This window comes from Pipistrellus kuhlii, unplaced genomic scaffold, assembly GCF_014108245.1.
Source record: "Pipistrellus kuhlii isolate mPipKuh1 unplaced genomic scaffold, mPipKuh1.p scaffold_m20_p_1, whole genome shotgun sequence".
NCBI classification, from domain to species: domain Eukaryota; kingdom Metazoa; phylum Chordata; class Mammalia; order Chiroptera; family Vespertilionidae; genus Pipistrellus; species Pipistrellus kuhlii.
The window spans coordinates 159,944,623-159,967,260 of record NW_023425404.1 but is presented as its reverse complement, the minus strand read 5'-3'; the positions used below and the strand labels follow the sequence as shown (position 1 = coordinate 159,967,260).

Here is a 22,638-nt window from a genome sequence, read left to right as displayed (position 1 = left end):
TCAGCCTGTGGACTGAAAGGTCCCGGGTTCGATTCCAGTCAAGGGCATGTACCTTGGTTGCAGGCACATCCCAGGTAGGGGGCATGCAAGAGGCAGCCGATCAATGATTCTCTCATCGATGTTTCTAACTTTCTATCCCTCTCTCTTTCTCTCTGTAAAAAATCAATAAAATATATTTTTAAAAAAACATCAGTGATGAGAGAGAATCATCCATAGACTGCATTCTTTTTTTTTTTTTTTTTTTTTTTTTTTTTTAATATATTTTATTGATTTTTTACAGAGAGGAAGAGAGAGAGATAGAGAGTTAGAAACGTCGATGAGAGAGAAACATCGACCAGCTGCCTCTTGCACACCCCCTACTGGGGATATGCCCGCAACCAATGTACATGCCCTTGACCGGAATCGAACCCGGGACCTTTCAGTCCGCAGACCGACGCTCTACCACTGAGCCAAACCGGCTTCGGCAATAGACTGCATTCTATACACCTCCTACTGGGGATCGAGCCCACAGCCTGGCCATGTGCCCTGACTGACAATTGAACCATGACATCCTGGTTCGTGGGTCAGTGTTCAACTTCTGAGCCATATCAGTCAGAAAGTGCTATTTGTTTCTCAAAATGTGTCCATTATCTATAGGAGTTGCATGGAAAACTGTGTTTTTTCCTATATTTTTTCCCATCATGATAGTTTTAATTTTTTTTCAAAATAAATTTTATGTCTCCATCTGGAGATTGTTTGTTGTAAACTTTGATGGTGATTTTCTTGACCAATGAAGAAGATCAATAAATGTTTTTCCTATATTGGACCAATTTGTTCATAAAGTGTTGTCCTGATGTGCAGGTTTTAGGAGGACTTTTAAAATCCTTAGGTTTGATTTACCAATTTCCCTTAATATTTATGTAATTTTTGTATTCTCATTGTTATATATTAAGTCAGGCATAGTGTGTCCAGGTTTAATAAAAATGATAATTATTTTGTCATGACAAAGAATTGAATGTTTACATATAAGAGCAATGGGAGGAATGAGGCAACAATGTCCTGAGGAAAGAGACAAAAGAATGAGACAGATATGCTGATCTAGTATAGTTACTTAGAACAATCATCATTTCAAATTGTGCTAAACAAAAATATTACATTTCACACCATATCTGTCAATAGATGAGTGATGCTCCATCTTATTCTGAAAGAAATATGTATACAAGTTTAGAGAAAATGAAAATTCAATAAGCCCTTATATGAATGCAGATCCTATATTAACCTAATTTAAAATGGCGACCTTACATTCATATTAAAGGCTGAAAATGAGAGAGAAAGCAGTCAGGTTAGGTAAACATTTTTAAAGGACAGTACAAAGAGGTAATTTAATTTGTGAAATAAAAGATTTTTATAAATAGCTCAACTTTATAACAGAAAATAGAGAGCTTTCTAATTCAATGAATATTCCATTGGAAAATGAGCTGAACTGTATGAAGGCAAATGACTTGCCATGTCTTTAGGTCAGAAGTGATTCTGAGGCTGGATGTATAGTAAAAGCCAGGGAGCATTACTAGTCTCCCAACATGAAATGAAAGGGTGAACCTTTTTACAGAATTCCAATGATTGAGTTTCCTTAGCTACAAAATTGTCACCAAAATGTAGATAAAATACCCTGAGTACAAAATACTATGAATACTATGTGTAGACTTCTTTATGCTTTTTGTCTGATGCACAATATTTAAAACACTGTTTGACTCAATAATATTTTTGGTATTGCTTGTGAATAAGAGCAATAAAGTTTAATATAATCTCAAAGAGTTAGTTATTTTTAATTTTTTCCAAGTTTTTTTTTTTTCTGTTTGAAATGAAATATTTCTAGCTCAAATAGGTAGTAAACTACTTGGAAATAAACTTTCATCTAAATTACTTGGAAAACAAATGTTGATCTTAGAAGGTAAATTGTGAAAAGTCATTTTGTCACAGGAAGAAGGAATCCTTATGTTACAACTCATTGTCCTGAATAAACTGAAGGAGTCCCATCTATGAGGCAAATCAGCTTCAGGATTTAGAAACAACTACTCCCTTTTTTTCTTCTTTCCTGCCTTGGCAAACTTCTGGTAACAAAAAAGACAACATTTTGTGATGACAAATAAAGCAGTTGCCACACAGGCCAGCAGGAACCCTATCACATCCAGAGAGTGGTACTGGAACCAGCTGAGGTCATGGGAGGCTGGCCGCAGGTGTTTGGCTCCTTTGTGGCGCATGACAAACTCGATCCAGAAGACTGCTCGCTCCAGAGGTTTCATAGGCTGGTCATGATGAATTCTTGACAATCTCATTGCATTCTCTTTATATCTAAAGGAGAAACACAAAGATACCAACATTGAAAGAAAGTTAACTTGCCTAACCAATTCAAACCCATAAAAGGTTTTTGTCCAGCAAATGGTTTAACATAAATACCTTAGAGCTACAGAAGTAGTATTTTTTATTTGGATGTCAGAGAAAGTTTGACTTCTAAATTAAAAATTTCTCATTGAAAAATATTCTAAACAGTGAAGATGAAAAATAAAGTGGAAAAGTTAAAGTATTTTTAGTAAAGGAAGTGATAGAAGCCATTCTATAGGCTATATGTTGGAGAGTGGAATTGTATCTTCTATAATAATAAAAGCATAATATGCAAATTGACCAAACTACCGAACAGCAGAAGGACTGTTAGGATGACCTTCCACATGACCATTCTATTACATGCACTGGTGCCAGGACTGCCAAGGTGGGTATGATACAAATGGTTGGGGGGCCTTGCCATCGCCCTACAATTGCCCCTCAAGGGGAGGCCCAGGTCACCCTATGTGATGTTCCACAATTGATCACTCCAGAGGGAGGCCCAGGCCACCAGCCAGTGACGCTGTGGCAGGTATGCAGGCTGGCCAGCAATCACTCAACAGAGGGAGGCCCTGGCCAGCCAAGTGATAACATTCCTACACCTGTTGCCCACAGAGGGAGGTGACTGGTGGCCGGGGCAGGGGGCAGCACCACACAGATGGCAAGCAGTGGTGGTGGTGGTGGTGGGGCCAGCTACCAGCAGCTGGGGGAAGGAATGCCCCTATAGGCCCTGATCACTGACCAGGCCTGGGAACCCTACCTGAGGGGTCCCAGATTGCTAGAGGGCGCAGGCTGGGATGAAGGACATGGCCCTGTGTACAAATTTTGTGTACTGGGCTTCTAGTATCCTATGTCATAAAAGCCTAATATGCTAAGTGTCTGGTCATCCAGTTGTCCATTCAACCAATCAAAGCATAGTATGCTAATGATATGCTAAGGATGTTCAATGGTTTGCTATGAAGTGCACTGACCTGCAGGGGGCAGATAGTTGACTGGTCGACCAGTTGCTATGAACTGCACTGACCACCGAGGTGCAGATACTCCAACCAGTAGGTTAGCTTGCTGCTGGGGTCTGGCCAATTGGGACGGAGTGAGATGGGCCAGTCATGCCCTGGAGCCCTCTTGCGATCCCTCCCTAGCTGGTCAACTTCCCATGTCCCTCCCCACCCCAATCATGCACCTGTGAGGTCCTTGGCCTAGTTTGCACCCTCTCACAATTGGGACTCCTCGGGGGATGTTGAAGAGCAGGTTTTAGCCCAATCCCATTCAATGCAGGAGCTGACCCCTAGTGGTTAGTGAGCTCCCACAGGGGTAGTGCCACTCAGCCAAAAGCCAGGCTCATGGCTGGCAAGTGCAGTGGGGATGGCAGGAGCCTCTCACTTCTGCAGCAGCGCTAAGGATTTTGACTGATTCTTAGGCCCGCTACCCCTGGGAAGCTGGCCTAAGCCATCAGTTGGACATGCCATAAGGGCTCCCAGACTATGAGAGGGTGCAGGTCAGGCTGAGGGAAACCCCCCCTCCTCCAAGTGCACGAATTTCATGCACCAGGCCTCTAGTTTAGAATAATACTATAGAACAGTGGTTTTCAACCTGTGGGTCACGAGTCCTTTGGGGGTCGAATGACCCATTCACAGAGGTCTCCTTAGACATCCTGCATATCAGATATTTACAATATGATTCATAAGAGTAGCAAAATTACAATTATGAAGTAGCAATGAAAATAATTTTATGGTTGGGGGTCACAACATGAGGAACTGTATTAAAGGGTTACAGCATCAGGAAGGTTGAGAATCATTGCTCTGGAAGTTTTAAAGAGGAATTGTTTCCCTGCAAGAGAAAGGCTTCATCACAGGTCTCTGTATTTCTACTCTTCTCTTTATCACTTTGTCTATTTTTAACCCTATAGCCAAAATACTTTTTTGTTAAACCCAACAGAATACTACCCCTGCTCAAAATTTCTATCTGCTTCCTTATCACATTTAGAATAAAATCCAAATCAATTATTTGCCCTGCTGTACCTTATAAGAACAGACCCCTGGCTACCTCTTCAATCATTTTGTCCCAAGCATGCTCTACTGTAGTCACAATGCTCTTCTAGTTAGCTATTTATTGGAGGTGCCAAATGTGTTCTTTCGTTAGCACTTTAGTACTTTCCGTCCCCTTTCTCCCTTTCCTAGAGCAGTATTTCCTGCAATATTCCAAGGCTGCCTCTATCTCTTGCTGGAGATGTTAGCTCAGTGTCACATCTCAGAGAGATTTTCCCTGGCCATACTATAATAGCATTTCTTTTTTTAAAATTAATTTTTTATTTTTCAAATTTATTGTCTAAAGTTTTACATGTCTCCTTCCCCCCACCTCTTTTACCCCTACCACCCAGCCATTCCCACCCGGGGCAAGATCCCACCATCCCAGTGTCTGTGAATAATAGCATTTCTTCAATGTCTCTGGTTTTCTTCCTCCCCCCCTATTTAATTCCTATAATTTTAAGATACGTTTTATACGACATACCTTCAATTTATGTCTGAAATTCATAAGTGTATGCATATCTAAGTGATCAGCTCAAAATTTCAAAATTATCAATAAAGTTATAAAGTGAACATATCAATATACCCACTATCTCTAGAACCACCCCATGCCTGGGCCATTTTACTACACCCTTCTCCAAATTACCTATTCTCCTGATTTCCAATACCATAAATTAGTTTTTCTTGTTTATATATTAAAATTTTATAGTATGTATTCACTTGTTTTTTCTTTTCTGTAACAGTTATTGGTTAATTCCTTTACTATATAATATTTCATTGTATGACAATACTACAAATTATTTCTCCATTTAATGACAATGGACATTTAGATTATTAATAATTTTTGACTATTACTACTAAAGCTATAAAACATTTTTATATATGTCTTTTAGTTTACATATTTATGCATTTCTGTTTCTATAAACCTAGACTGATGATAACAAGAATTCACAATGATGTAGAGATTTGGAACTCTCAGACATAGCTGATAGGAATGTAAAATGGTACAATCTCTTTGGGCATCAGTTTTTCAGTTTGTCATAAAGTTATTGTATGACCCAGAGTTAATTTGAAGATATCTATCCCCAAAATGAATGAAAACAGAAGTTGATATAAAAACATAATGCTGTATTCATAACAGCCAAATAATTGACAAAAGACCTATTTATAACTACTATTAAAAATATGTGATACTTACGAAGGGTCATTAATGACTGTCTTCAATGCATTGAGCAAATCTGTACTTGAAATAGTGTTGAAGTCCAATCTGACAGCTGCTCCCTTGGTCTTCATGTGAGCAATGTTATCAGGCTGATCCGCAAACATAGGAAGGCCCACCATAGGGATCCCATGGTAGATTGCCTCATAGATACCATTGGCTCCCCCATGAGTTATAAAGGCTTTGGTTTTTGGATGACCTAGGATTGGGTAAATTTCAGCAAGTTATGAATTATAAATCCTGGAAATAAAATGAGAGTTATGCAATAAAGGCACTGTCAGAGGCTATGTATTTAATAACAGATTGGTCTACACATCAGATTGTATTAAAATGTCTTTCAAAACTCATAGGAAGAGGCACCTAAGTCTGTTGTAGAGACAGTGAAGTCTTACATAGAAGATAGGTGTGTTTCTTTTGACTTGAAATGAATACAGGTTGCCAGTGGACAAATGGAAAGAGAATACTCTGTATTTAAAAAGTATATGCAAAAACAAACAAACAAATAAAGTGGTGGTGCATGTTGAAATATATTCTCTTAATAAAATTGTGAAGTCACAGAGTGTGATATGTAGATGTCAAGGCAACAGACAATCGGATGGTGATGGCACAAGAATTAGAGGAAGAAATAGGTACACATTATCATGGAATTTTTTATTACTTTAAAAAGAGATTATTTTTTTCCCAATGGAAAATGTAGTCACTGGTAATAAAAGAGAAGCTGATATTTTTCAAGGGCACCTATAAACCCTTACTGTGGATTAAATGATTGGTGTAAGGAGATAATTAGGAGGCAGAGTGAGACTAGAGAAAGGGCTGAGATATTCTCTCAGAGAGGAATTACACATGAAGTAAAGATCTTTTGTTCATGGTCATAAGGAACATGGCTGTGTAACATAAGATGCCATCTGTTATAGCTTATCCTTTCTCCCTAGGACTGAAAAAAAAATATTGGGAAGTTCAATTTTATTTTCAAGGTTTCCAATAAGAAATGTGCAATACTATTTCTATCCTAGTGAACTGTTTTATCATTCTGATTGACTAGATTCTGATTTTAGGGTTTTCCAGAATCTTACCAAGAAGGTCATTCTGGGGGATCCATTTATAGAGTCGGGTATTTGGCCCTAAGGTATCTGGTTTTTTGCCATCATATCTCCATATAACCTGTTAGGGTAAAGAGAGTTGTGTTACTTGAGTCAAACTGCAGAGTTATATCATGTTAGAATCCTTTCTAACAAAAGAGTAATATACAAATTGACTATCACACTAAGGCACAAGATGGCCACTCAATGTGATCAAAAATGGCTTCCCCCATGTGGACGGACACAAGATGGCCACCACACGATGGCCTGTAGGAGAGGGTAGCTGTGGAAAGTTAGGGGTGACCAGGCCAGCCAGCAGAGGAGGACAGTTAGGGGAGACCAGTTCAGCAAGGAAGGGCAGTTGGGGGAATCCATGCCTACAGGGGAGGGCAGTTTTTGGGGGGGGGGGGCAAAGCCTGAGGGGGAGGGAAATTGGGGGGACCAGGTCTGCAGGGGAGGGCAGTTGTGGGCAATCAGGCAAGCAGGGATGGCAGTTAGGGGTGACCATGCTAGCAGACAAGGGCAGTTGAGGAAGACCAGGTCAACCGACTAGGGAAGTTGGTGCATGGAGGGGCCCAGGACTGCAGGGGAGGGCAGTTGGGGGGGGCGGGCCTGCAAGAGAAGGTAGTGGGGAGGGGTGTAGGTCTGCAGGTGAGAACAGGTGGGAGGGGGCCAAGCCTGCAGGGAAGAGCAGTTGGTGGGGACCAGACCTGCAGGGGAGGGTAGTTGGGAAGGCACAGGCCTGCAGAGAAGGGCAGTTAGGAACCAGCAGTCCTGGATTGTGAGAGGGATGTCTGACCACCTGTTTAGGCCTGATCCCAGTGAATTTCATGCACCAGGCCTCTAGTTCTAAATAAGTTAAGAAACATCTAGCTAAACTCCTGACATATTACAAATAAGAGAATGAAGATAAGACATGTTGATAATGAGAACCAATAAAACACTGATGTAAAAAGCATACATATTCATATTGTGTGTTACTTATTTTTATATTCAGTCAGGTATGTGTGCAATCATGATGTTTCACACTTTGGGGGTTAGACAAGTGAGATTATTAATAACCAATTCAAGCATATAAAATTTTAGGTAATCATATAATTGTAGTACAAAACCCAGAAAGTTACTAATAATTTACATATTTACTTAACCTATTTTTTATACTTGTTCTCAATATCCAGATTTTATGTTAACCTGTTTATTTCTTTTTGAATTATGGGGAAGTGATTTACTTAATTCACTAATTTCATAAATTACCTTATTAGAGTTTTACATTATTTGCTTTACACAATCAATGTAATCAGTTATTTGTGAAAACTGTCACCCTGATATTTAATAGTTTATTAATAATAATAAATAATGTCTGCTTATTGATTATGTTTAGCTTCTTTTAGTTTTCTACTTGTTAATCACCACTTCAAAGAGGTGTTTTACTCAATCCAGTGTTATCACTCTAGCTAGGATTGAAAGTTTCTTAAAATGTAGAAAAGGAAAGCCATTGGACTTTGTAAATAAAAATCTACATGTTGAAAAGATCAAATATGATGATGACGGTAAATTTTATTCAACTGACTGTTAACACTACAAAACATGCTGCAATGTACTGGCAGCATTGATTAATACAGTTAATTCATGATAAATGGCCAAGCAATTTCTAAGTCCACCAGTAAGCTGGATTCTAGTTTGTGAGTGGTTAACATCTTTTTGCTATATGAGTGTTAAAGTTACTTCAGGTTCTCAGCAAATTTGCATAGGTGTTAAGGAGAAAGCTACATTAGTTAGGAAACTAAAAGTATTTTACAATTACACATAGACAATTATATTTTATGTATTAGAAAATATGGTTTACTATTATATTTTTTTGGAAAAGGGTGAGGCATTTTAAATGATCCTATGTTAGGCTTGCTTCTGGTTGACTATTATATTCCCTTCTTCTTCTTAATCGGGAGAAGTCATTATTCTGGTGGGTTGTTTTGGGGCCACATATTATAAAACACTGGGTCACCTTGAGGGCTGGACCCACCTCCACCCTTTCTTTTATGTCTTCCTGCTTCAGAATTTAGCAGGGCCCAGCCCACCAGGGAGATTCTCTTTCCTTTGTGCACACCAGCTTTTCTCTTTCTCTAAATCACGGTGGCTGGCTTAGGTACCTATTGGGTCTAGTAATACTTAATGTCGTTTTTTAACATTCGTTTAAAATCTTGCTTGGCGTTGACTTGTATTGACATAACCTTCAAACACGTGGTATCTACAGAACATGTGAAGTGCAATTAACAAGTTTTGCTTGAAAAAGTTTGTGTTTGGTTTGGTTTTTGTTGCAAAACTAGGGCTAAGAAGATGGCGGATGAAGAGCATATTCGGCACTGCATGCTTTACGAGTTCCAATTAGGAAGAAAAGCAAGTGAGGCTGCAAAAAACATCTGTAGTGCTCTTGGTCAAGATGCAGTTAGCTACAGAAAATGCCAGCATTGGTTTGAGAAATTTCGCGAGGGAAATTTTTCGTTAGATGACAAGAGTGGTCGAGGCCGTGTGTCCAATTTTGATCAAGAAGCTCTTCAAGCTCTTTTGGTGCAAAATCCTCAAATTACCCAACAAGAGCTGGCGACAACTTTAAATTGTTCACAAAAAACAATTTCCAATCAATTGCGTGCACTTGGCAAAGTCCAAAAGTTTGGAAAATGGGTTCCTCATGAGTTGACCGACAACAACCATAATCAAAGAGTCACAATTTACAGTTCGCTCCTCTGTCGTCAAAACCGTTTGCTGTTTTTAGAGCAAATTGTTATTGGAGATGAAGAATGGGTGCTGTATGTTAATTTGAAAAGGCAGCCTCAATGGTTGGACAAAAATGAGGCTCCGCAGCCCACGCCAAAACCTGACTTGCATGCGAAAAAAGTGATGTTGTGTGTTTGGTGGAATTTTAAAGGAATTCTTCATTATGAACTTTTACCATCTACCCAAACCATTACAAGTGCAGTGTATAGTGCCCAATTGGAAAGGTTAGCCCAAGCTTTAAGAGAAAAAGAACCCGTGCTGAGTAATCGGAAGGGCGTAATTCTTCACCATGATAACGCACGACCGCATACTGCAAGAATCACTGCTGAAAAACTGCGCCAGTTGGAATGGGAAGTTCTCCCTCAACCTGCATATTCTCCTGATATTGCCCCTTCTGATTACCATTTGTTTTGTTCTTTGCAAAACTTTCTTCTTGGAAAAAAATGACCGAATTTTTTGCATCAAAATCACAAGAATTTTACCACAGAGGGATTAAAATGCTTCCTGAGCGTTGGGCACAAGTAGTAGAAAACAACGGCAACTATATTGTTGATTAAATTTTGTTGTATTGTTTAAATAAATTCGATTTTAAAAAAGTATTAGAAAACGACATTAATTATTACTAGACTAATAGATGCAGTTTGGTGAGCCCTGGACATTCTTACTCTGAATATCACCTTGTAACACTGAATAGGCATTATTCAAAATCCAGGGAAAGTAAGAGAGACCTAGACTACGTGGCAAATCTAAACTATGATGCATTGCAGACTGCTATCATTCCCTTTTTAATGTTAAAATTTAAGTCCAATCTGAAAACATCTGTAGTGTGTACAGTATTCTAGGAATCCTGCAAGGAAATGAAGCAAATGATAGGATAGGATTTGGTGATATCTGTTCCTGCCCTATAATACATTGTCAAACCAAACTTCACACTGTACTTTTGAAATATACTTCTTTGTGATGAGAATGTTAATGCCACAGTTATTGTCCATCAAAAACATCCTCTGTACTACTTTAGCACCTGACAAGTGTATTTTGTTTTTCAAATTGTTATCTGAGATAATTGAAGCTATCCTAATACTTTACCTTCCATGTAGACATTTTTTAATCAGACCCATTACAGAGTTTAACACACTCATCAGTTTTCTGCTCTAAGGTAGTTTATCTAACCTTTTGTGGAAGCTGGGCAAGGGCTGATGCAATCTCATTGGCTTTCTCTTCTGTCATGTTAGTGACCATCGACCCCAGGGAAAACACCACAATACCATTTTCTCCAGAGCTCTGGGCAAACTCTTCCATTTCCTGTGAAGGAAGAATTTTATTCCATAACAAAAGACAGTAGCATAGTGAACACTATTGAAAGGATTGCTACATACAGCCAAAGAGAAAATTAAGTGTTATAAGGAGTTATTAGTGCAGTTCTTGTGATTTTAATTTGTGTTAAAATGCACATAACATAAAGTTGCCATTTTAAGTATTTAAAAATATTTTTATTGATTTTTAGAGAGGGAGAGAGAATCATCTATCTGCCTCCTGCATGGTAAGGTGGCAGGGTCCACAGTCTGGGCATATGCCCTGACTGGGAATTGAACCAATAATCTTTTGGTGCATGGGACAATGCCTAACCAAGTGAGCCACACTGGCCAGGGACCATCCTAACCATTATTAAATGCAAATATTCTTCTTCTTATGTAACCCATCTCTAAGAATTTTTTCTTTTCTTTTTTAAAAAATAATAAATCTTTATTGTTCAGATTATTACAGGTGTTCCTCTCCCCACTCCATAGCTCCCCTCCACCTGATTCCCAATGCCACCCCATGCCCTTACCCCCACCACTGTCTTCATCCATAGGTGTAAGATTTTTTTCCAATCTCTTCCTGCACCCTTCAGACCCCTTTCCCCCTGTGAATTGTTAGTCCAATCCATTTCTATGTCCCTGATTCTATTATATTCACCAGTCCATTTTTTCTTCAGATTTTTTATTCACTTGATTTTTAGATTTACTTGCTGGTAGGTATGTATTTGATGTCTTTTTGTTGTTCATAATTTTTTACCTTTACCTTTGTCGTCTTCTCCCTCTTCTTAAAGAATACCCTTCAACATTTCATGTAATCCTGGTTTGGTGTTGATGAACTCCTTTAACTTTTTCTTGTCTGTGAAGCTCTTTATCTTACTTTCAATTCTTTGCTGGGTAGAGTAATCTTGGTTGTAGGTTCTTGTTGTTCATAATTTTGAATATTTCTTGCCACTCCCTTCTGGCCTGCATAGTTTCTGTTAAGAAATCACCTGACAGTCGTATGGGTATTCCCTTGCAGGTAACTAGTTGTTTTTCTCTTGCTGCTTGTGAGATTTTCTCTTTGTCTTTTGCTCTTGGCATTTTAATTATGATGAGGTCCTCTTTGGATTCCTTTTGTTTGGGGTCCTAAAGGCTTCCTGAACTTGTAGGTCTATTTCTTTCTTTCCCAGGTAGGGAAAGTTTTCTATCATTATTTCTTCTAATAGGCCTTCAATATCCTGCTCACTCTCTTCTTTTGGCACCCCAAAAAATCCAGATGTTGGTACACTTTAAGCCATCCTGGAGGCTCCTCACACTATCCTCACACCTCTAGATTCTTATTTCTTTTTGCCTCACCGGTTGGGTGATGTTTGCTTCCTTATATTCCAGATATTTGGTTTGATTCTTGGGGCATGTTGATCTATAGTTGAGTTTCTGTATATTCTTTATTTCAGACTTTGTATGCTTAATTTCTGGCTGGTCCCTTTCCATTTTTTGGTATTCTCATTAAGGTCCTTGAAGGTATCACAGAGCTTCTTGGAGGTCTCATCAAGATTCTCAAAGGTTTTTAGAAGATTCTTGAGTAATCTTATAAATGTGATACTGAGCTGTGTGTCGTCCAGTAGTTTACTTTCCTCCATCTCTCCCATTTGTGACATGCTTCTGTGTCTCCTCATTTTGGCTGTCTCCCTGTGTTGATGAAGTGGCATTGTCTGGTCGGTGACCTATAGGGGCCAGTAGTTCAGCTTCCCCAATCACCTGAGGTGGTCGGCTTTGTGGGCTGAGTGCAAAGTCTTGGTGTAATTAAGCCTTGATTGCTGTTTGTACACTGGAAGGAATTGACTCCAGGCAAATTCTCTTTGAGGACCTGCTGTGTCTATAGAGGAAGAACTGCTGCACTGGAGACACGCCTTATTTCAGTGGGGCTTTGGTGCTCACTGAGTCTGTCTCCCAAATGTGTCATCTATGTGTGTGAGGGATTGAAACTGAGCACTGGAACTCTGGCTTCTGGGTCTCCAATGAGGTACAGTTCAACTACTGTCTGAGGTCACCCTGCAGGAGCAACAGCACAAACCACAGTCCTATCCTCCTTGGATCTATTTGCCCCAGGTTGCAAGTTTGCTAAACTACAACAGAGAGGGCCATTCATATGCAAAAGCCACTGCTTGGATCTTGGGTGTGTTTGTAGGTTGTGCGGGGCGGAGTCTCAGGGAGGAGTCTCAGGCTGCAGTCTCAGGGCATCACTAGGTTGGGGTGTGGCCAACAGTGATGGCTGCCTGTCTGCCACCTCTCTGATGGCGTCCTGGCATCCCTGCATCCCTGCATCACCTCCCCATGTCTCACACCACAGCACAGCAAACAATCTCAGCTCTCAAGCAAACCAACCTCACTTTCTGACCTGATGGCAGACAGACTAGCCTCTCCCCGGAAACTGGATTTCAGAGAGACTGGGAGCTTGTCTCTCTTCGGGTTGAAGAAAGTGCCCCCTCCGCCAGCCACGTTCTGTCACCAGCCCTTATCACGTCCGCGCCCCGCTACCTCAGCCTTTCAGCACTTGTGCCCTGAATTCTCCTCTTTCTCTTTTAGTCTAGTTGTAGAGCTTCCTTTCAACCAACTTTCCCTTGGTTTTTGTGTGATAGACGTTTTGTTTTATAGTTGTATTTTTGAAATTGTTCTGCATGGCAGCCGTTTAGGAGTGTTTACCTACACCGCCATCTTCATTCATATATCTCTAAGAATTTTTCACCTTGCAAATTGGAACTGGTAATTATCATTCTACTTTGTTTCTATGCATTTGAGTAGTCTAGATACCTCATTTATTGCCATTCACTCATGCACTAATTGGCTGCTTCTTTTTAAAAAAATATATATATTTTATTGATTTTTTGCAGAGAGGAAGGGAAAGGGATAGTTAGAAACATCGATGAGAGAGAAACATTGATCAGCTGCCTCCTGCACACCCCTTATTGGGGATGTGCCCACAACCAAGGTATATGCCCTTGACCGGAAGTGAACCTGGGACCCTTCAGTCCACAGGCCAATGCTCTATCCACTGAGCTAAACCAGTTAAGGCTCATCTGCCTCTTTATTTAGCCTCTTCTTGATACACTAAACTTGGACTTCTTGGAAATTATTATTATTATTTTTTGCATTACCTTTTGTGTCTTCCTTTCTTTTCATTTCTTTCTGCTACTACTATACAGCCTCAGGTCCCACTTAGTTATCAATAACATAAAATATTTTCTATAATCCCTGCTGGATATTGTCTAGCATTGTGGTCTTTCCTTTTTATACTACTCTTCACACAATTTTTATTACTAATACAAGAGGCCTCGTGCATGGATTTGTGCACCGGTTGGGTCATTCAGCCTGGCCTGTGCCCACTCATAATCTGGGAACCCTGGTGGATGTAGTAGTGTACACAGTGGGAGGAGCCCGGGCTGGGCCCACACTGCTCCTGCGCATTCTGGCTCCCCTCTACCTGCTGCTGCTGCTGCTGCTCAGTAGCGCTGTCATGGAGGAAAGACAGGCTCAAACTATTCAGTTGTGCTCGTCAGCTGTGAACCTGGCGTCTGAAGCCCTTTGGTCAGCTGTACAGCGCTCCCATTGTAGGCGTTCACTGACCACCAGGGGACAGCTCATATGGTGAGCGTCTGCCCCCTGGTGGTTAATGCATATCATAGCGACCGGTCAACCAGTTGTTCAGTTATTAGGTCACTTAGGCGTTTATGTATATAGATTCTATCTTCTAAATAGAATGTTAGGTATTTATGGGTAGGAATTGTGTCTTCACTGTTTCTCTCTTATCCAGTGCTTATCTCTGAATTATGCCAGTCACTTTAAGAATGTATTTGAATGAATGACTGACACTTTCTTATGTGTTCAATAGGGAAGACCTTAATTTAACTGACTCTATTTCCAAAGCCTCCCAAGTATAATTATTTATATGGTAATGATAATGACATTCAGATTCTTGAAATAGTATAAAATGAGTTTCTAAGATCACTTTACCCAGATTCCCATATTTCTCATCGTGTGATCAGATATTTCGAATGAAGAACACAGAGTCATTCCCAATAAAAATTCAAAGCAGAACAAACAGGAATAGTTTTACCTTAGGCAGAGGCTTAGCAGGTTTGCAGTGGAGGCCTCCAACAAATTCAAAATTTGGCAAGAGTGGGTGAGGAAATTCAAAATCCCAATAGCTTCGAATAAGCCACATTTCAGCTTTCCCCATTAACTCAAATAATGTAATGGGTCTTCCTGAAGAGGGGGGAAAAAAGTAGTGAAAATTAGAGTAGTGTAATGTGAATATGCCAGGCAATTTTCTGAAAGGAGCTTAGAGTAATGTAGCCAAAGATGTTTAAAAGTGATTGGCTTACACTGTTTTCAAAACTGCCTGGTACTGGCACAAGAATAGACATATAGAGCCATGAAACAGAACAGAGAACCCAGAATTCTACTCAAGCCATTATGCTCAATAAATATTTGACAAAGAAGGCAAGAGCGTACAATGGAGTCAAGGCAGTCTTTTCAGTGGAGAGTGTTGGGAAAATTGGACAGACACATTAAAAAAAAAAATTAGACCACTAATTTCACAAAAATAAACTCAAAATGGATAAAGGACTTAAATGTAAGATGGGAAACCATAAAAAGTTTAGAAGAATCCATAGGCAGTAAAACATCAGACAAATCATAGCAATATCTTTACTGATACAGCTCCTAGGGCAATGGAAACTAAGGAGAAAATAAAAAAATACATCAAAATAAAAAAGCTTCTGCATAGCAAAAGAAACCATCAACAAAACAATAAGAAAGCCCATTGCATGGGAGAAAATATATGCCAATGTTATCTCCAATAAGGGTTTAATCTCCAAAATTTATAGGGAACTCATACAACTTATCAAAAGGAAGATAAACAATCCAATAAAAAATGGGCAAAGGACTTAAATAGATACTTTTTGAAAGAGGACATACTAAAGGCCAGGAGATACATGAAAACATTCTCAAAGTCAGTAATAATTTGAGAGAAGCAAATAAAAATGATAATGAGATTCTATCTCACACCTGTCAGAATGGCTATCAGCAACAAATTAATAAATGACAAGTGCTGGAGAAGATGTAGAGAAAAAGGAGCCCTCATGCACTGTTGGTAGGAATGCAGACTGGTGAAACCACTGTGGAAAACAGTGCTTATCTATTTCCAAATGGAAATTACTCAAAAAATTAAAATGGAAGTCTCATTTGACCCAGTAATCCCATTTCTAGGAATATATCCCCAAGAAAACAGAAACACCAATCAGAAAGGTCATATGCACCCTTATGTTCATAGCAGCACAATTCACCATAGACACCAAGACTGAGATTAGGAAACAGTCTAAGTGTCCATCAGCAGATGAGTGAATTAAAAAACGGTGGTACATCTACACAATGGAATACTATGCTGCTGTAAAAATAAGAGAACTCTTACCATTTTCAACACATGAATGGATCTGGTGAGCATTATGCCAAGCTAAATAAGCCAGTTGGAGAAAGATAAATATCACATGATCTCACTCATTTGTGGAATATAATGAACAACATAAACTGATGAACAAAAATAGATCCAGAGCCAAAACTGGTTTGGCTCAGTGGTAGAGCTTCGGTCTGCAGACTGAAGGGTCCCAGGTTTGATTCCGGTCAAGGGCATGTACATTGGTTGCGGGCACATCCCCGGTGGGGGGTGTGCAGGAGGCAGCTGGTTGATGTTTCTCTCTCATCAATGCTTCTCTCTTCCTCTCCCTTCCTCTCTGTAAAAAATCAATAAAATATATTTTAAAAAAAATAGATCCAGAGACAGAGAATCATCAAACAGACTGTCAAATTTCTGAAGGGATGGTGGGGGTGGTGTGGTGCATGGGTGGGTAGGTAAGAGATCAACCAAAGCACTTGTATACAGGCATATAAACATAACCAATGGACACAGAAACTTGGGGGGTGAGGGCATATGCTTGGAGTTGGTGGTGGCTGGGGAGAGGTCAGTGGGGGGAAAAGGAGACATATGTAATACTATATGTAATACTTTAAACAATAAAGAATTAAAAAAGATGTCCTTGAATTTGCATCCACAAAAAAGAAACCAAGATGGTGGCATAGGTAAACGCCTAACTGCAGCCTCACACAACAATTTCAAAAAATACAACTAAAATATAAAGTAGACATCATCCAGAACTACAGGAAAGTTGACTGACTGAAAATTCTACAATTAGAAAAAAAGAGAAAACCAGAAGGAAAATCAGAGGAGCTGTAAAAGCCTAAGGTAAGGAGACATAGTGTGCACGTGGGGAGAGGACGGAGCCAAAGAGGAGGGATGGCCGAGTGCCTGGTTGGTGTTCCCTAGCAGGAAAGGAGATAAAAGCTCCAGACTGTGCTAAGCCCTAGTTCTGACTGCACTGAACCCCAGTCTGGGTGAGACCCTGGGGACCCAGGCTCATACAGAGGGAATTTGGGCTATAAGGCAGAAACTCAGGGGAACGGCGAAAGACAGAGCCCCAGAATCACACACATTGCACGCAGAGGATGGACTGTTGACTGTGCCACTGGATTGCCATAGCGGGAAGGAAACAAAAGCTCCGGACTGCACTGAACCCCACTTCCAACTGCACTGAACCCAAGTTCCGGGCTCCTTCGGGGAGAGACTAGACTGTCTGGTAGTGGGAGAAACTCAAGGGCATCTTTCTCTCAGAGGTGCTTGCAGCGAGTACCAAAGGACACTGAGGAACACTGAGACTCAGGAACCTCATAGGGCGGGGCTGATAGGAAGCCAAGGCTGTAGGCTCCACTCTGAAACTCTGCCCCATCCAAGCTGAGCATAGAGGCTTTTGAATAAGGCTGTCTCCTGGCATAGACACAGCTGATCCTCAGAGCCAATTGGCCTGGATGTCAGTTCCTCCCAGTTATACCAACAACAATTAAGACTTAACTACAAAAGGCTGTATATACAGTATACAAAGGGGTGCACCAAGAGTGTCTACCTCAGATAACTGGGAGGCTGACCCCCTGAACCATATAACACACAAAGACACCCTACCAACTCAGGGAAGCGGCAAAAATGCCAAGACAAGGAAACATCACAAATGAAAGAAATGGAGGACAAAAAGCAAGTGGATATAGAGTTCAAAACCACGGTTATAAGGTTTTTCAAGAATTTACTAGAAAAGGCAGATAAAATAAATGAGACCTATGAGGATATGAAAGGGATCAACTAGAAATAAAGAAAACATTGTCTGAAATAAAAAATATTATAGAGTCATAAAAACAGAATGGAAGATCGCAAGTATCAAGTCAAAGATTTGGAACACAAAGAGCCAGAGGACACTCCTCCACAGAAGCAAGAAGACAAGAGAATCCAGAAAGTTGAAGATAGCATAAGAAACCTCTGGGACAACTTCAAGCGAACCAACATCAGAATTATGGGAGTCCCAGAAGATGAGAGAGAGCAAAATATCGAAAACATATTGAAAGAAATAGTGACAGAAAACTTCCCCCACCTGGTGAAAGAATTAGACTTACAAGTCCAGGAAGCGCATAGAACCCCAAACAAAATGAACCTAAAGAGGACCACACCAAGACATATCATAATTAAAATTCCAAGAGCAAAAGACAAAGAGAGAATATTAAAAGCAGCAAGAGAAAAGCAGGTAGTAACCTATTGGATATAAAGGAGCACTCATACGATTGTCAGCTGATTTCTCAACAGAAACCATGCAGGCCAGCTGGAAATGGCAAGAAATATTCAAGGTGATGAATAACAAGAACCTACAGCCAAAAATACTCTACCCAGCAAAACTATCACTCAGAATCCAAGGCCAGATAAAGAGCTTCACTAATAAAAAAAATCTAAAGGAGTTCATCACTGACAAACAGAATTATATGAATTACTGAAGGGGGTTCTTTAGGAAGAGGAAGAAAATAAAGAGAAAAATTATGAACAACAAATATGTAACTATCAACAAGTGAAACTAAAAACCAAGGGAATTACAAAACCTGATGAACAATATTAACTGTTCAATATAATAGAATCAGAGGTATGGAAGGGAGTGAACTGACGATTCTCGGGGAAAAGGGGAGTGGAGGGTGCAGGAAGAAACTGAACATAAACTGTGCATCTATGGATGAGGACACCTGGGGGTTGGGAAAGGGCAGAGGGTGGGGTGGGAACCTGTTAGAGGGGAAAAAAATGAGGAACTTCTGTAATAATATGAACAATAAAGATGTATTAAAAAAAAGATGTCCTTATAACCTCTGTACCATAAATGCATGCACAATCTTTATATTGAACAAGTAAAGACTCTCTCTCTCTCTCTCTCTCTCTCTCTCTCTATATATATATATATATATATATATATATATATATATATATATATATGATTGCATATATATATATATATATATATATATATATATATATATATATATATATGATTGCTTAGCCCTAGTCGGTGTGGCTCAGTTGGTTTAGGGTGGTCCCCTGCTCTGAAAGGTTGATGGTCTGATTTTTGGTCAGGACACATGCCCTGGTTGCAGGTTTGGACACTGCACAGGAGGCAACGGATCAATGTTTTTCTCTCGCCCTGTCCCATCCTCTCATTTTGAAATGAATAAAAACATATTGAAAAGATAAATACAAATAAAAGTGATTGGCTTGAAAATACAGTATATGCACACACATTATTTATATAGACTTTTAACTCTAATTTCACATCAGTACATTCAGAATCATAAACATTTATTTAAGCACTAAAGAATTAAGTACGAATTTGTTTACTTTGTAAAGCTTCAAAATCAATGAATGTAAATGTAAACAGTGATTTCAACTCCTTAGTCAATCAATCCTACCATATACACGGAAATGCCTTTCCCTAGAATACTCAATCTAGATCCTACAATTTAGCAAGCTATTCCCTGTTCTAGATTTTACAAGTAAACTATGATATCTTTGAGAGTATGGCCACTATTGCATTTGGTTATGTTCAGAGTTTAACAATATTTGTATATGAAAAAAAATATTTGCCAAAAACAGTTGGAAAGCTTTCATAAAATATGGAAATAGATGTGCTCACCCTTAATTTTGGCTCATTTTATCTGTAACAAAGAAATATATTTTTCAAAAAGTTTAACTTAATTATCTACCCTTCAACAATATTTTAGGCCTTTAAAACAGATGATTTATAAGCACTTAGTAAAGCAATATAATCATTAGAAACTTTGATTTATAGGTTCCTATCTGAGACAGAGTCATATTTCTCCATCCTCAAAGACTCCTTCAGGTAGTATGGCAACACAGTTTAATTTTTAAATAAGAAAACTAAGGAGAAACAAATAGAAGCAATTTCACCAATGGTCCATAGACATTGTGCTAAAAATATGTAACCCCTTAAATTACATTCGTGTTTTGTTGAAATATTTAGTGAAATTTCTAATGCCTTCATTGAAGATAAAAAATTATAGTAAATTTAATATGTAGGATAAATGGGAATGGCCACTGCCCAGAGGATTTTTAGTTAAATTACTCTTTACAATACTATAATGGTGGATTCATGACATTATAAATTTGTCCAAAAATCACAGAATATACAATGCCAAGAGTGAACCTTAAAATAAATTGTGGACTTTAGATAATAATGTTGTGTCAGTATATTTTCATCAATTGTAACAAATATACTTTTCTGATGGGCAATCTTGACAATAAAGGAGGCAGGACATATATGGGAAATCTCTACTTAATATTGCTGTGGGACCTAATACTCTTCTAAAAAATAAGGCTATTACAAACCAACAAAGAAGAATGGATATGTGATTGCTGAAGGAACTCCTTGGTGCTTTCATTTGGGGTCTCTAACTTCCTGGAGTATCCCATACTAGTGTACCCCAGGGTTCAAACTAGCCTTATAATTTAAGCATTTCTGTGATATAGGGTGTCTCATAAATATAGACACATTTAAATATAGAATAATTATTAACTCCAATGGGTTAAATTTGAAAAGAAACATCAATTGAGTTATCAGAAAAAAAGTGTGTATACATTATTTTTGGGAACTCCTCCCTGTATTTGTGAGATTAAAAGATCATTATATATTACTAGAGGTTCAGTGTATGAAATTCATGCAAGAGGGCTTGGCCCTGGTAGTTGCAGACCCTCACAGTTCCAGGTTAATCCAGAAGGTCATCTGGAAGGATGTCCAGAAAGTTTTTCATCTGTCCGGTCTAATTAGCATGTTATGCTTTTATTATTATATATTATTTAGTCATTTCATTTATAAAAGTCAAATTCCTCTCAATATTTATGCCAACTCATCTTCCAAAGCACTAGGAAAGTTAGGATTTCATGCTACTAAGTAAAAACATAGCTTACCTAGCGCTTTGTTTAGAAATTGATCCCACTACTTCTGATTATATGTTTGCAGGCAGAAGTCAAAATAGAGCACATAGACCATATTTTTTACCCTCTCCATGAATGTTACCTGATCACTTAATTCTGACAAGACAACAGGTACATAGGATGGAGGGAATGGAAGTCCTCCACTGAACTTTTCAATGTTATAACCAGGAGAGAAACGGAGACTGTACACAAAAGGTATTTTAAGTAGCTCAGCTAGCAGCTCACCACAGGTTCCGGCGGCATCTACAAGAACTACATCAAACCTTGATTCTTGTAGTTTTGTCATAAGTTTCTTATTCAAAACAGCATCTTTACAGAGCTTTTCAACCATGTCAGTACCTTCCAAAAACATTTCTTGCAGTAGTGAAAATTTGTCCTAAATATTTTAGCAGATCATATATCATTTATTGATAATCTTCATGAAAAAAGAAACCATATCATCTTTAGTTAAAGATGTAGGAAAAATCTCAAATTGAATAGCACTTGGTTTATTGGGACCAACAAGAATTGAAGCTGAAGATGTCAGAACAGTCACTTCATGACCTCTCTGCACAAGTGCATCCAGGATTGTCTTCATGTTGATCCAATGGCTGTATTCTGTGGGCCACACCAGCACCTTCCCACAGCTCCCAGGGCTGAAGTGGCAACTCAGCTGTAGCAGCAGCAGAACTGAAATCCACTTCCTAGGCATCATGGAGGCACACAGGCTTCTTCTCAAATGGCCGACCCCCTTCCCATGGCTCATGCTTATGTCCAAACGGATATCAATCAGAAAGTTAAAATATAACCCACACACCCAAAGTAAATATATTTGATGAACAATCAGCATTTTATGGCAAGTCATAAAATTATAAAGTAACTAGATGCCTGGTGCACAAAATTTGTGTGTATGGGTGGACTGGTGTTCCTCAGCCCAGCTTCCACTCTCTCCAATCTGGGACCCCCTGGAGGGATGTCTGACTTGACCATTTAGACAGAGATAGGCCAGTAAGACATCCCTCTCACAATCCAGGACTGTTGGCTCCCAACTGCTCACCTGCCTATCTTCCTGATTGCCCCTAACCACTTCTGCCTGCCAGCCTTATCATCCTAACCACTCCCACACCAGCCTGATTGATGTTTAACTGCTTCCCTGCTAGCCTGTTTGCCCCCAACTTCCCTTCTCTGCTGGCCTTGTCACCCCTAACTGCCCTCCCCTGTAGGGTTGATCACCTCCAACTGCCCTCCCCTGCTGGCCATCTTGTGGTGGCTATCTTGTGTCCACATGGGGGAAAGAACTTTGGCCACATGGGGGTATCCATATTGTATGTTTGGAGTGATGGTCAATCTGCATATTACTCTTTTATTAGATAGGATAGAGGCTTGGTGCACAGGTGGGGGCCAGCTGGTTTGCCCTGAAAGGTGTCCCTGATCAGGATGGGGTTCCATTTGGGGCATGGAGCAGCCTGAGGGAGGGGCTGTGGTGGTTTGCAGGGCAGCCATGCCTCAG

At 39.5% G+C, this 22,638-nt stretch overlaps 1 long non-coding RNA gene and 1 pseudogene across 2 annotated transcripts; one reads left to right on the top strand and one right to left on the bottom strand.

The window, feature by feature from the left end:
* Window positions 1-1,786: 1,786 nt before the first annotated feature.
* On the bottom strand, window positions 1,787-21,937 carry LOC118705757 (annotated as a pseudogene). The gene is made up of 6 exons (XR_004983798.2): window positions 21,123-21,937; window positions 14,844-14,992; window positions 10,623-10,754; window positions 6,675-6,762; window positions 5,581-5,800; window positions 1,787-2,331 (listed from the first exon to the last, which is right to left on the bottom strand). The product of XR_004983798.2 is annotated as a UDP-glucuronosyltransferase 2B31-like (transcript).
* LOC123651265 lies at window positions 8,141-10,361 on the top strand. The gene is made up of 2 exons (XR_006739861.1): window positions 8,141-8,834; window positions 10,087-10,361. It is a non-coding gene; the product is annotated as an uncharacterized LOC123651265 (long non-coding RNA).
* Window positions 21,938-22,638: the final 701 nt, after the last annotated feature.